This window comes from Anas platyrhynchos, chromosome 5, assembly GCF_047663525.1.
Source record: "Anas platyrhynchos isolate ZD024472 breed Pekin duck chromosome 5, IASCAAS_PekinDuck_T2T, whole genome shotgun sequence".
NCBI lineage: Eukaryota > Metazoa > Chordata > Aves > Anseriformes > Anatidae > Anas > Anas platyrhynchos.
Genome location: NC_092591.1, coordinates 56,376,349 through 56,391,307, shown reverse-complemented (window position 1 = coordinate 56,391,307; position 14,959 = coordinate 56,376,349). Strand labels below are relative to the sequence as shown.

The 14,959-nt window shown below is 37.9% G+C and overlaps 1 protein-coding gene across 7 annotated transcripts in view; it reads right to left on the bottom strand.

Moving 5' to 3' along the window:
• The window catches only part of ANO3 (anoctamin 3), a 247,467-nt gene that overhangs the window by 97,048 nt on the left and 135,460 nt on the right, over positions 1-14,959 (bottom strand). The window contains exon 1 of one of the 7 annotated variants that reach the window (XM_038180728.2): positions 1,585-1,654. The exons of the other annotated variants lie outside the window; for them this stretch is intronic. The gene's annotated coding sequence lies outside the window, so the exon portion shown is untranslated. Of the gene's footprint in view, positions 1-1,584; positions 1,655-14,959 lie in introns of those variants that run through there. 7 annotated transcript variants of the gene reach the window in all.

The following is a 14,959-nucleotide window of genomic DNA, read 5'->3' as shown; positions in this document are numbered from 1 at the left end:
TCAGTGCATCAAGCAAGCTTATGAATCCCAATTTTCTAAAGGTATTTTTCCAGACTGCCTTTAACTGTCTTTTCCATTATGAAATGAATAGGTCAACATTATTTCTATTAAATGTTCAAACGTAGCCACTGGGTGAATATAACTCCTAGGCTAGCTAATAAATACATCCTGAATGATAACTCATTGTAAGGGCATTTTTCATTTTCATCCCACACCACAAATAAAATTGATTTATGAAGGTGTTTATGAAATAATCTGAAGTTTAATGATATCATCAATCATGCCTTTTAAGATTGTTTCCATTTAATACCATGATTATTTTTTTCCCAGTTACAAATACTGTGAAAAGAGGAACATAAATAAGTAAACTGTAAATGCCATACTTGTGCTAGGTTTTCTTTTCCTCAGTTACATGGGTGAGAATTAGTCTTTAGAAATGAGAACGGAATGAACTGGTGGGATCATCTAACTGATCAACACAATATACAAAATAGGACTTCAAAAAAAAAAAAAAAAAAAAAGTTTAGTTAATAATTATTTCAGAATACCGATTTATGCTATAGCGGTTTTCAGTGGTGAAAAATCTTTTTCCTCCACAAATCTTTCCAATAATGAAGTTTTGTTACGCTTCAGTTTTTAAGCTTCAGTTTTATAGTGCTGTATCTAACAGATTAAGAAGCAGAAAGCTATTACTTTACTTTTTCAGGTAGCCATAGATTTTCACACTAAATCAAAGTTTTTATTTATTTTTTTTCATGAGCTATTACATACAACTACAGAATAGCACTATAATGAAGGATTAATGGAAGTCTATCAAAATGTTGTGGTTCTTTCTTGATTTGGCAGTAGAACAGCACGCAGCTTTCCAACAGCACTGTAACAATGGCAAACACAAGAGCTCCGAAGTCATACTTAGCCCTCCTGCCTATAGGTCTTCCACGGACAGTGATGATCTGTTATAAATAGCTGCCACTTGCAAAAATTTAAATCCAAAACACTGTTTCCCAGGAAAAGCCTCCAACTTCTGTACTGAAATGCTTCTTGTTGGCCGGTACTCAGTTCAGTGCTTCAGTCCTCATGACCTCTGCACACTACTGCAGCAATGATTTTAAGTAAACTTCCAGTTCACTACTAAATATAGCAACTAGGGTTAAAAATGATCCCTAGAGGACTCTGCTGGGAAAGAAACCTAGCCAACAACTGTTTTACTATTACTAAGTCTGCTATTTGGGCTTGGGCTGGCTTGTGATATTCCTATCAATATGGAACTCTTTTTAGTCTCTAACAAAACCATCTCCACCCAGACATTTTGCCTTTGTGCCAACAGAAGCAAACCAATAATGCCACAACACTGCAGGTTTTAAAGAACCTAGGTTTAAGACTTTCCTCCCATTTAAGTTACTTTTGGAAACAATCTTATCTGGTTCTATAGCTTTGATTGTAAACTCTATTTAAACAGACATGGCCTTACTTCTGTCCTAACTATACCAAATGGAGAGTAAAACAAAAAATCCAACAAAACACACACCGATCTACTACATGATCACAAAGAATAGGAAATTATTTTTCTTCCATTCTATATACCTCTTGCACTCTGGCCTATGAAGCAAAGACCTATTTCCCTATGGAAGCACCAGGAAATTTGGCAGCAGAATCAACAAATGACCTGCATCTGCACAAACCTCTCCTAAATTTAACAAATGCCTGTCCTCGATCCCACATGGTGCCTATTAGGATAATTCCTGTAACAATCAACTCAAAATTAAAGTGAGGTCTACTACTTTAAACAGCTCTACCTTGATAAAAAAAATACATAATTAACTCACAGGATGAGAAAAAAAAAAAATACAGCCACTTTTTTAGGTGTGTTTTTATCTAAGATACATATAGAAGTTGTCCCAGGTTGCAAGATTTACAGAAGTAGCCAATGACAGTACTTAAGGGTTGCTGTAATGAAACACCACTAGAATACTTTTTTCTGAAATAAAAATTTATTTCATGAAATATCTAAGCATCCCTTTGTACCTTATGCTCATGGAATTTGGAAAAAATACAGGTTTCTATTATAAAACACCATGTATAGGCCCCTCTAGCTGTTATTTGAAGACTTTTAGCCCCTGTATGGTCTGGATTGCCACACACACACACACAAAAAAATAATTGTAGTGTTCCCATTTAAGAAAAACTTCATTACCTCATTCAGAATAAATAATATTCAGCTTACTTTAGAAAAATGCCTTTTTTTTTCTTCTTCAGATCTTCACACCTTACTTCTTCCCCTTATATTCTCGATTACATAATACAGGCCCCAACTCTATTCTTTCAATATTCTTTCAACTCTATTCTATCTGAGAACTGGTTTAGACCACCTACATGTTATTTTTAATGAAAAAGGTATTAGTTGATTTTTTTTTTGAAGAGCCAAAGTGAAAGGAAAAAAAGGGACAAAAATAATTTAATTAATGACATCATTCCAAAGCTTTATGAAGTATCTTCTATAAAGCCTACCTCCAAGAATATCTGTTCTTATGTCACTTAAACATTGATTTCAATGCAACGAAATGTGTGCCTGAGTCATCAATAACACTTCCCATAAAAATAAAACAAAATATTTTTGTGCTTAACTGAACATGGGAATTAAGAGGCTTCAGCAGGCTGCTAACTAGTCTGGAGTATCTCCAACGTTGTAACAAACACTTCTGCCAGAAAACATTACAAATGAAACAAAATATTGTTTTTTCCCTTTCCCCCAAAGAACAACAGTAAATCTTGAGAATATTCATCTCAAAGTAGGCTATTCCACAGGCCTCAGTCTTGAAATTCTTCTGAAAATGCCTTCTCAGAGAATCCTCAGGAGACCAGAACTGCTACAATTGAGTTGATTTAGCAAGAACATAATGAGGTTAAGGAATAGGAAGAAAGTGCATTATTGCCTTTTAATAGAGCAAGATATTGCTTAAATGCACCAAGCATAAAATTAATAGGTATCAAGGGGTTTGAGTCCAGTTATCTTTTTCTTTTTTTTCCAAATAATGTTTATGTGCTAGCCAAACAAAGGAAAAATAACAACAGAAGCAAACAACCCCAAAAGGAATACAAGTCAGAAAATTGGTGCTTTCTCTCCCTGTATACCAAATGGCTCCACTTTTCACCTTAGGAGATGAACGGTCTGTAGCAGCCAGCTCCTTTACAGGCAAGGTTGACTGTGGCATGTCCTTTTTTAACATCTGTATTCTGTGATGGTTGGTCAGATGACAAGTCAGCAAGGCAGAAGCAGGGTCTTATGACCCAATGCACATTTTAACTGCTGATTTTGCTCAGCTTTCTGCATATTCCTTGCAAAACAATATATCAAACCTATGTAAAATCTGCCTGTGGTAAAATGGACAATGTGGCATGCAGAGCAAATCTGAGTTAAAAAGAGCTGCTTAGTCAGTAGAGTAGTAATACCCTGGTATTCCTCAGACTTTGGCACAAATCTCAATGGAATTTAGCTCTTTAAGAGAAACGGACAACAAAAAATCATCTTGCAGATTACATGGATTTGCATTTGAATTCCAGAAATCGACTCCAAGGTGGGAATGGCTGCTTAATTACACATCACATTTGATTTGAATTCAAAGAAACCTGCAAGTACATGGATTATATTCTGTTGACAAAGCGATGCCTGCAAAACTACAGCTGAGAATTCCAGGCAGTTGGAAAGTGCTCCAAATGATGACTTGACTGAGGCTTGCAATTAAACTGCTGCAATGAAACTAAACAAAAACCTGAATTTGTACCAATAAACAAAAGAGATTTGTTTTGGAATAATATTCTGCTTTGGATTAAACCTGACTATATTGAAAAGCAACCATAAAACTAGTGTTCTCAAAGAGAAATCCAGATATTGTTGAGGAGAATTAGTATATGTTTGGCAGATGGAATGGTGTAATGGAAGAGACTATGGTAAAATACAAGTGTGGTGAACTTTTAAGACTAGTGAGTAAATAAAATAAAGTTTAACATTTTGTCAAGTAACAATAATAGTAACAAAAAGCTCTCTGGACATTTTCACACTTGTCAGTAATGTTAAAATGAAAAGAGATCAATGCAGATGGCAATTGGCAGTTTTGCATGGATGGACAACAGCAGAAGTTAAAAGCATTGCGCAGTGCTAGAGATAGACTCTTGTGTGTAGTGCAGAATAATGGGCCTTTTGCAGAAGGTGCAGTTCTGTAACAGGCACTGCAAAAGCTGTGAGTAGTTTCTTATGGCCAGGCAGGTTACAGAATATGCAACACACACGACAAAGCCCTGGAGTATGAAATAAACTATTTCTAAATGCAAGTATGCATGCAACTTCCATGGCTGTAAAAAATAAAAGATGAAATTTGGTGAATTTGAAAATTGGAAGATGAAACTGAAACCTTGCCATGTAATCCCACTGCAAAGACAGAACTAAATCTTAATAGGTGTAATTACTGTATAAAAAAAAAAAAAAAAGAGAAAAAAAACTGCTACTTTTGTGGAAGTAGGTCTCACAATAAAGAGGCAAGAAATGGTCAAAAATAAACATATAATCTAAAGATCAGTATCAAAATAAACTAAGATGAGATACTCAGAAAAAAACAAACATCTAATAGCTTTAATATTCTGTTTAGATTGAAGTGTTTTTTTCATTGGTTGGTTGATTTTTGTTTTCGTTTTAAAAAAGCAACATAAAGCAAACAGTACTGAGGAAATAATTTGGACAGGTCGAGCTGCCTTCCTTTCTTCTCCAAGGGAGCCATTTGTGCAAGTTCCAGTAGAACTCACACAATGGATTTTCTTGTCAATCCTTATGACTGAAAAAATCCCAAATCTCAAAGCAATATTTCACAGAAAGAATATGAGGTAAAATATAAACAATCAATCCAAAAGTTCCTAGGTTTGACATAACCTGTACTGCATAATTTCACAGCTGCTTTTTCTTGTTACAAGAGAATTAATAAGACATTCTTAAATCTAATTACAATTTCAATCATATTCCAAATAAACACATGATTCAAATACATTTTTTAAGAGACAATAGAGTAAGTCGGTATTCTTGAACAAAAGGTTAACATGGTAAACATGAGCAATGACACATTATTTTTTAAAGACATTAAAACTAAAATTTCTCATTTGAACACTGTGCTAATACAATCACAGAGCTCACACTTTTCCATGCCTGTCTGTAAGTTACCCTGCTACTATTCTAAAGCACATTTCTCTTAATTTTTATTTTTGTCATCTGTCAGATAAGAGAAAAAGATAAGGAACTCATCTAGCACCTTAACACTGATTTGTTGTTTATACTACCCATGCAGATGAAAGGGTATATATGTTTTCTGTAGGGTGCATCAGCCTAATAACTTGTCACTGGGAGGAGCTGCTGTACCTTATCTATTTCTCCTCATGTGTCCAAAAATATGATGATAGTGGCAGGAGCGCTGCTCACAGAACACAGCCCCGTGAAGAGCTCTGCGATGTGATTCCATTTAAGCACAGCACTACCACTTACAAACACTGAAATTGTGGGAACTGAATGCGCCTGTTCTCTTTGCTGCACAACCAGGTGTGCAGTTATGATGCAAACACATTAGTGAGGACTTTAGGGTCAGCATCTAGTTACATAAACCAAAAGATGCTCACTGATGTGATTACATGCAACAAAATGCAAACAGATTTTAAATGCATTATTCATATACTGCAGTTCAGCTAGGTAGTCTTTACTGAACAGGACTTTGTAGGCCCCTCCAAAAACCTAAGCTTTATTGTGACAACAAGTGGACCTCTAAGGGTGCAAACTGTTTTCTGACAAGGTGCCAGATCATCCCACACCACCCACATGCCTGCAGCTCTCCGTGTTGCAGAAAGCAAAGACAATTCTGGTGCTAGTTGCGCTACTGGAAATAGCAGAAGGAAGAATTTTGCTTCTGATGTGAATCTTCTCATCCTCCTCTCTTTGTTATGTAGATGTTCCTCTCCTGGCTTGCACTAAGTAACAGTAACACTGTTAGAAAAATTGGGGAAAACATACCTACCCGAGACAAATTACAAAAGGCACCGATAAAATTAATGCCTAAGAGCTCCTACAGATTAACAACCAGCATTTCACATTTTGAAGTTTCATAAAATTTTGAATAAGTGCATCCATTTTGACAACATTTGGGGGGAGGGGGAGTGATGCAACCAAAAACTGCTTTATCTGTTTCAAAAGTGTTGGGAAAAACATATTTGCTAATGTTAAAAAGAATTCCTCTGACATTTTCACTGAATTGATATCTTGCCCACGTGCTTTAGGAAGGGGATATATGAATTTGCAAGAGCCTTGCTTTTAAAGTGTGGAAGAAAAAATACACCCACATTTGGTCAAAGCATAAACTCCTGAAAATCTCTAGTATGTATTAAATAGTTTATTCCAGAGTTATGTACTTCACCCGTTCTACCCTTCACCTTTTTACCCTTGTACATTACTAATTCAGGCATGCTGTAGCCTGGTCTTTTTGTCCAGCTTTATTGACACACGCACAAGGGAACTCTGACAAGTGACTAAAAGCACACTGCTGAAATCCAGGAAGATTACTGGGGGTGGAGTGGGGTGGGTGGAGGGAGAAGAAGAGGGGGAAAAACGAAAACAAAACAAAAAAAACCAAGACACATGACTGTAGCGAAACAGACTGAAAAAGGACTTCTGGTTAAAAACCTCTGGAATTATCACAAATACAAACACTGATCACAACAAGAATATAATTTTCTGAGAGCTTGTTTACACTATTTTTCCTAACCTCTTTAGGTCGCAAGATCTGTGGACAGTTGGCTGCACACTGCTGACCAGAAGGAACCTAGAAAGTTGAGTGGACGCCAGTCCATATATCTCAGGGACAAGTCATATCACACTGCCCTGATTTTATTTCGAAAATAGAGTAACGGGTCTTGTGGGTGTAAGGGAAGCATACTGTATATCCTCTTATCCTGATTTTGTAAAGACTTTGATTATACTTTTTATGCAATTCTGATTTCAGAGACTATGCAAAACTGCCTTTGCTTGGATTCAAAAGCAGTCGGGCACTACTCTGACCACATGTCAAATATATGTATGTACAAGTTTTCTCATTAACAATGTATGACACTATAAACTGATTGAAATACTTAGCATTTCTTTTCAGAAAGGAAAAATTGATCACTTAGTCTACAAAGCAGGATATGAGATGGAATTAGAGTGGGCACACATGACCAGTGAAGAAGTATTGAACAAACTGGGGTTGTTTAGTCGATAGACAAAAGACATGATAATAGTCTTCAAGCACATAAGCTTATGCATTTAAGAGAGCCATAAATTGTTCTCCCTGTCCACAACGCTTAGTGAAAAGAGCAGTGAGCTTAAGTTACAAGAAAACCAAGTTTGATACTAGAAAAACTTCTTAACAGGCAAGATTACTAGCCCTAAAATAAAGTGCATATATATTTTTTTTTAACACCCCTCCTCCTTTTCTTAAATCATTCTTGTTTAGAATAGGTTGAAATAATATATCAGAAATAATAAAGTAATCACAACTTTTGGATGAGGAACATCCTAGTGATCTCCTGGGGACCCTTCCAGCCCTGTGCTGTGATAGAACAGCGGCATTTCCTGACTGCAGCTGTTAACAGGTCCCCTGTGAACTCCAAGCCAAAGTGAAGCTGCTTTAGTCTTGTCTGCCTAGGTGTGCTGGCAGTGCCTCACACTTGAGCATCATCCAGGAGCATTTGGATGATGCTGCTGAGTTTGCAGGTTCTTCTTACAGTCAACTGCAAGAGAGCTGATTAAACACGGCAGGATGTACCATCCAATACCTGCAATGGAGCCTGCAGTACCCACTTACCTTCTGGCATTTCTTTATGGTTCCAGGAATAACTGAATAAGCTCGAGTTAACACAGCATTATATTAAATACAATATGAAAAGTTTCAGCTATTTACTACTTACGTTCGTAGTGAGTTCCCTATCAACTTTTGTAAGATTTTAAGACTGCACCTGATGTTAAGCCTTAGTTGCATTCAACACATTGAAATCACATCTTCTAGTTTCCTTTTACCTGGCTTTTTAATCTAAAATCAATATATTATTTTAAAGTTGCCTTCAACAAATGATTCGGGAAAGTTCTTCTCCAGCCTCCAGTACCCAAACTACAAAAAAGATGTTAGTTGATAAGCTTGGAGAAATATGAAAGAGTGGAGAAACTGAAGATGTGCTTACACGGTGCTTTTAAAGGTTGGTACAAGCAGAAGTCTTTCCTTCAGATGGCCTAGTTTTTACAATAGTCCCATTAGGATTTCACAGCTTCAAAGGCCTTATCTCCACAACAACAACAAAAAATGTGCTACAGGCTTTAACTCTTTCAGAAGCAAGCTGTGGACCAATCTTCCAGACAAAATTTAACATAAGATGGAAGTTTCAGGGGTGGCGTGGGGTGTGTTTTCAATTTTGTTGTGTGCTTCCACAGCTGAGGATCAGCCAGTCTTACCGACTGCTTAACTTACCAGTTCTCATCTACTTGCAAAGATGACAAACAAGTCCGCTGCTAAACTCAATGATAAACTAATCCATAATCACCAAAAAAAATTTCACATGAGGATTTAATAGCTCATCATGTGAAGCAGTCAAATAATCCCTGGATATAAGAATCCCTAAGCACTTATCTACAACAGTGGCACTAATGGCTTAAAAGCTCTTTGTGCAGACTTATAATATGCATTTATATGGTTATATGCTTTTCAAAATGCCTCTAAATACTGTCACAGTAATGAATACTTAATAAAAATACACAAAACATACAGAGCCAAGACTAGGAATCACCACGATTTATTTGGTGAAGTAAAATTTCTCAAGTATATCAAGAATAAACTCAATTACAGAAAATTGATCCAAATCTGTTAAGGGAGAACTAAAGCACTCAATGATATTGCAATCAATCAGTGTTTTAAATGAACATTTAAGATGAAATTATGTTACCCATTACTCATTGGGGGATGAGTAAGGTAAGGGTTCAGGATAAGAAAAACTAGGTTTCTTGCATGGTTGTCACCAGCTTGATAGACAATCCCTGACAAATGTAGAAATATTGAGGTCATCCTTTATGAAAAACTGATTTGAAGTCTATATACACTGAAAAGTATTTACTATGGAAAACCAGAGGTCACCATGAATTCAGTTCTGCGCTCATCAAAATCAGTATTAAATTTGACTCATCCCATACTATTCTTCTCTGTATACAGGTGGGCTTAAGCTCATGGTTTGAAAAACAGTCAGGATGCTCCAGCAGACAGCACTACTGAAACACTGCAACCCTACTCCCACATTCATGTATTACTTCTTTTGTTGTTGTTGTTGAAGGTACATGCGCTTAAAACTGTCAATTTTGGCTTCAGAAATTATGATTGTTACCTTAACAGAAGATGTTTGAATTTAGTTCTATTTCCAATTAGTAATTTTCAAGCCTAGATGCACAACAAACAATTTATCATACAATAATTTAGAATATAAGTGCCATGCAGGAGAAAGGCAATCTGCAATATCCTTTATAAAATATTTAGAAGTAAAACCTGATAAAGATGACTACAGCATACACTTAGTAACATAATTCCTATATGAGAAACAGAGAAAACTGCTGGATTTTTTCACCATTCATCATATTCATGCTTGTTATTACTTGTGCTGCCCTTTGTAATGGCATTAAAAACTATACCAGCAATTTTAGAAACAGGTGATTATTAATTCATGCATACTTATGCCACCCTGCACCAAGAAGATCCAAGTTAGCTGTATCTTTTTCAGAAGCCTTTATTGCCGCTTATCTGAATCACCCCCGAGGTTGGCAGGGTCCTCTGGAGGTTGGCTGGTCTGAACCTCTGCTCAAGCAGGTTCTGCCCCTCTGCTGAAGGTTGCTTATCCACTGCAACACCTGAACCACGCCAGCACTACATTTGACACTCAACCTGATGCTTGCTGCCTGGCTCACCGTCTGCCCCACTACAGCCACTTGGCTGTGTAATGAAGCAGCTGTGGCAATGCAATCATGTTCCCATTTTTCACTCTACTGGGATTTAAACCTCCAGCAAACACTTTGACTCTCCCAAAGCAAGGATGTCCATAAGCCATCACCAGGAGCCATATTTCTGCTCCCTTTGACTGTGAATCATTTAATAGCACAGACTGAGACAATAAATGTCTACCGGAAAATACTTACGGGTATGCAAAATTTATGCGTTCATTTGAGCATGACTTCTGTACTATCACAGCTTTCAATATGGTGACAGGAGAAAAATATTGATGCCTATAGTAGTAAAGATGATATTGCATGGGGCAGGCTATTCCAGTAAAACCCACAGAGACAGAAACCAAAATCTTCTGCCAGAAGTTGGCTGCATTTTTCTGGAATATGTGGACGACTCAATCAATACTGTGGACCACTGAGACAGATTTCAAATCAATTCCTACAAAAAAGAATGCTTACATGCTTCAGAAAGCCATGACCTTTCACAGTTTGAGTCCTGCTCATTTTCTGAGAATTTCTGCAAATCCCAAGCAAGGTGCCAGATACTGGTTACGTTTGCAGTCCAAAACCACTGCCTGCTCAGTCAAACGCACACTGAAGGTATGACAGCATTAATACATCAGTTTGAAGTAAGAAAAGGACACGGAAAAAGAAATCAAGATCTTAGAAAGTCTCAACATAACAGCTGTTTTCAGATATTAGCACAGAGGGTAAAGACCACATTATTATAGGTATTTCTCCCACTGGGAGAAAGCACAATCACAAGTGAACACACACAGTCATTTAAGCGATCGTTTATTCTTCTTTGTGAGTTCCAAGTGCAGTGATTTCCAGTACCATCATATTGGCTTTATTCGTGCTGATAGGAAAAGGAAGAGTATGCTCAGCAGAATACTAGAAATGAAGAAATGCCTGGTTTAAATTTGAAAGACTGGATATATCCTTTTATCCCATTTACTCTCTGACATCTCTGTTTCCATGAGGGAAGGACATATATTGTGGATGGCTTTTAAAATCAATTATGCATGTATTTTTCAAGTTCTTTTGTTTCCAAGGCAGGTCAGTACCTGCTGCTGTGTGGGCACATGCTTTTGAGAAAGACAATGGGAGCTGGCGTTTGGCACTCTGCCATAATATCTTTAAAGTCTTTTCTTATTCTCTTAAATGTTAATATCATCCCTAAGGAGACTTTTGCTTTACTCTGAGTTATGGTCGCTATTACGTAACTTGTTCTCCTTTTGTATTTTCCTGCAGCTTGGAGTGAAGCAATTCTGTTCTGATTCCTTACTACCTATACAAATGATTATACTTGCCCTCCTCTGAAGACTTTTATGTGCTTATATTTAAAGCAGTGACTGCTGCCTGATGGCTGGGTAAGAGTACTTCGTATGCCAGGCACGCTCCTGAGTAAAGTACGATAAATCCAAAACAGATGTGGTATTAGACAAGCACTCAGAAGTAAATCATTGGCAATTCCTACTTTACTGGGACATTGTTTCTGGAAGAAATTGGATAAAATATGTCATGTATGAGATGCAAATGAGGTATTATAAATGCTTATCATTAATATTACCTGGTTAGGAGATACAGTACTTCCATATTTCATTAAAATCCTTTAGATTAGAATCAGAATTTTAAAAGAAACGTGTTTGAATGATTGCAACCTGCATTTGGTCTCACACACCACATACATATTACTCTCCCAGTGTTTGGAATCTAGGCAAAGTCTCAGACACCTTTTGTTTTTTAAAAAAAGACTTATTAAATCAGTCAGAGAGCCTCTTGAATTACAATGGAAAAAAAAAAAAAAAAAGTAAAACCATTGGCACTACCCTTCTTTAGGAAGTCCCTTAAGCATGCTTATGCTTATGGGTAGCATAACCTGGATTTCTACCACCAAGCCACGAGACTGGAGAGCTAGCCAGGCACTTCTGAGCTCCACAGCCAGCATTGTGGTGAACTTGCTGTGCCTTCTGTAAGGAATGCACGCAGGCAGACAGCTTTGAGCTCCTGACAAGGTCTCAATACTGACAAGAAACCACTACAAGCAAGAACTTAACGCTTCTGCTCATAGTTGGAGCTCTACAGCTTTCTTTTCTCCTACTTCAACCGTGCCGTACAAGGTATTGCTCTGACAATTAGCCTGAGGAGCATGTGAAGATAGCTGCTTGGTTATCCTCACAGAGAAGGGAGCAAAGGCTGCACAACCACAGCAGTGACTTAAAATACGAGCCAGTGGCAATATATGGAAGCTTTTTCATCACTTTGCAAGGAACAGGCACACACTCTCACATCCAACAGACAGAAAACAGACACAGTCCCTTAAGCACTGTCATAATACTTCTCATTTTGAAATTAATTCTCTGCATTAAGGAGCTGTGACAATCGTTCATACCATAAAATAAAAAGGCAATAAACCAGGAACCAAACAGAGCACTGCATGGCACCCTTCTCTGAGCCAGCGACTAAAACGCGTGACACAGCCTTCTTGCACAACAGGATGGGTAATGTTGGGTTTCACAAGCATGTAAAACAGAGCGCTATTAGACTACTCCTGGTTTTATTTTTTAATACTATGTTTGCACACTGGTTTGCTGATAATTAAGTAGCATAGGCATTTCATAATGCTCACAATCCAAAATAGCTTTATAAATTCTGGATAAAAAGTTACAATCTTTGGCACTTCAGGAAGAGAAATAGGTTTTTGACTCCAAGTGCAAAGCATCTTGATTCCTACAGTCAGAAGAATTTCTTCTACATTCTATGTAGGCGTTTTCACTAATCAATTTTGTTTACTAAAGAATCTACAGAGGACTTGACTAATATCAGTTATATATTTGGAAAATTTATCAGTGAAAACTGAGGCGTACCGTTTGTTTTTAATAGCACATTGCTGAATTAGCTACAGAGTAAGCGTGGCACAGTATTGCCAAAGCTCTTCAAGTCTTGCCAGGCTTTTGAACATATGCTTTGCTATTCTGGCAGGTATCCACTAAATCAGTGTTCAGCAAAGACTAAATCTAAGAAATTCTGGTTGGAGAATTCTTTCCAAGGCTGTGTTTCAGATTGATGCTATGCAATGGTATGCATTACTTACGCTTATTTTAATTATGCCAAGCAGGTAGAAAGATACTGCAATATATGTTATTGCATCATGGTTTTCTTGACCTTAAATTCCTGTTACGTTGTGTTAGTATAGGACTAAGTACGTTTGAAAAATACATCAAAATAGCTGTCTACACACTTAAAATACTCAGCTTCCATTCCTTAACACTAGAACAGAAAAGAAGATAATGTTGCTTCAAAAGGTGGAGAGCAAAGGAGGCACAGGCAGAGTGCAGTGGGGAAGCCAACAGCCCTTGGAACACAAAGTGACTCGATCACCTCTGTACAAACCAGCCCAGAAAAGCGGTTAGGCAGGGAGCTGATTAATGTAGACCGATCTATGGCCTTACCCATTATTAAAGGCCTTATCCAGTATGGAGCTGCAGTTTCAATATATTTAAACCACATTTTCTAAGCCCCTTTGACTTGCAAGTTCCTGAATTCCCCTCTGTTAGGTTCCATTGATCCCTGAAGTACGACACAACCAGAGGCACCACTTCTCAGCACTTCTCAGCAACTTCGACGTGCACCCAGCCAGAGTAGAGCACTCTCCAGTTGGCACCAGTGGCATCCGTAACGAATGCTTCATTAACTAGACCATAACCAAGTACCCACGTAGAAAATACAGGAGAAATTTCAAACAATAACATGAAAGCACAAGATTAGATTACATCTTAATTTCAATCAAGGCAACTAGTTACCGCCACGTAACTCCAAATGTTGTACCCTCCCAGCTCCCCGGCTCATGGTGCAGAAACAAAAAATAATTCCAGCATTTATTTGCATGTTTAAAACCCTCTGTTGCTCACACATGTTTTTTTTTCTTCCCATCCAACGCAGTTATTTTCACTAAGTCCCTCTCCAAACTGTGTTTCCCATGACCCCGCTGCCGAACCCACACGCCGTACCTCCAAACCCACAGCCTGGGTAACTCCGTCTGCAGGTCATGCACATCAGGACGTGCCAAACACCGCTGGACGCAGGCAGCTGGCCTCTGCCCCAAAATATTCAGTACGGCAGAAGGCAAGGCAGAGACTCACCACAACTGCAATGTATCTGTCTAGATTTCAGACTGAAGCTGTTTTGCATCCCACTGGTTTAGAGTACAGAGAAGGAGCAAATGCGCATCCGCACACGTTGCCTAGACACATGACAAAATTCTTGAGTCTAAATGATCCAAGCTGGCTGCTTGTGAAGTCTCTGAACAGCTTGTGAACACCATCCGTTGTTACAAAAGCTCAACTTTCTATTCCTCGCACAGCATCACATCAGTGTTTGTACTCTGCTTCATTCCAAACACGGAAATATTTACTATTTTGACTTGCGTAGCCCTTCACGATCTCAGTCTATAACAAATAAGGGCTCTTTCCCTTTCATCTTATTCACTTTATTTCATTTCTAATAGTTTTTTTTTAATGCTGTCTTGATGCCTTTAAACCACACTGACCACTAGTATTACATTAGCTGCTGTATTAGCCACTTGAATTTTTACATTGGCAACTCGGGTTCATTGCTGTTTGCTTCCCCTCTCACTGCGGTCTGTATGGTGGAAGTGCTGCTCCCACAGTTCCTTCCCATTGCAATGGAGCTGTGCCCTGAGCAATTTGCTTTGTGTTACTGGAATTGTGACTACGCAGCAACCAGAAGGATGGCCTGAAACAATTAGTTTTTAGTAATACAGCCCAAAATAAATTTCATGTTCTTATTTGGTTAAGCCAACTCACTTTACAAGGTTTTCATAACTTGCTGGTGCTAGCTTTTGTTTGCACAAAACCACTATCTTTGGCACAAGATGAATGATAATATTGTGGATTT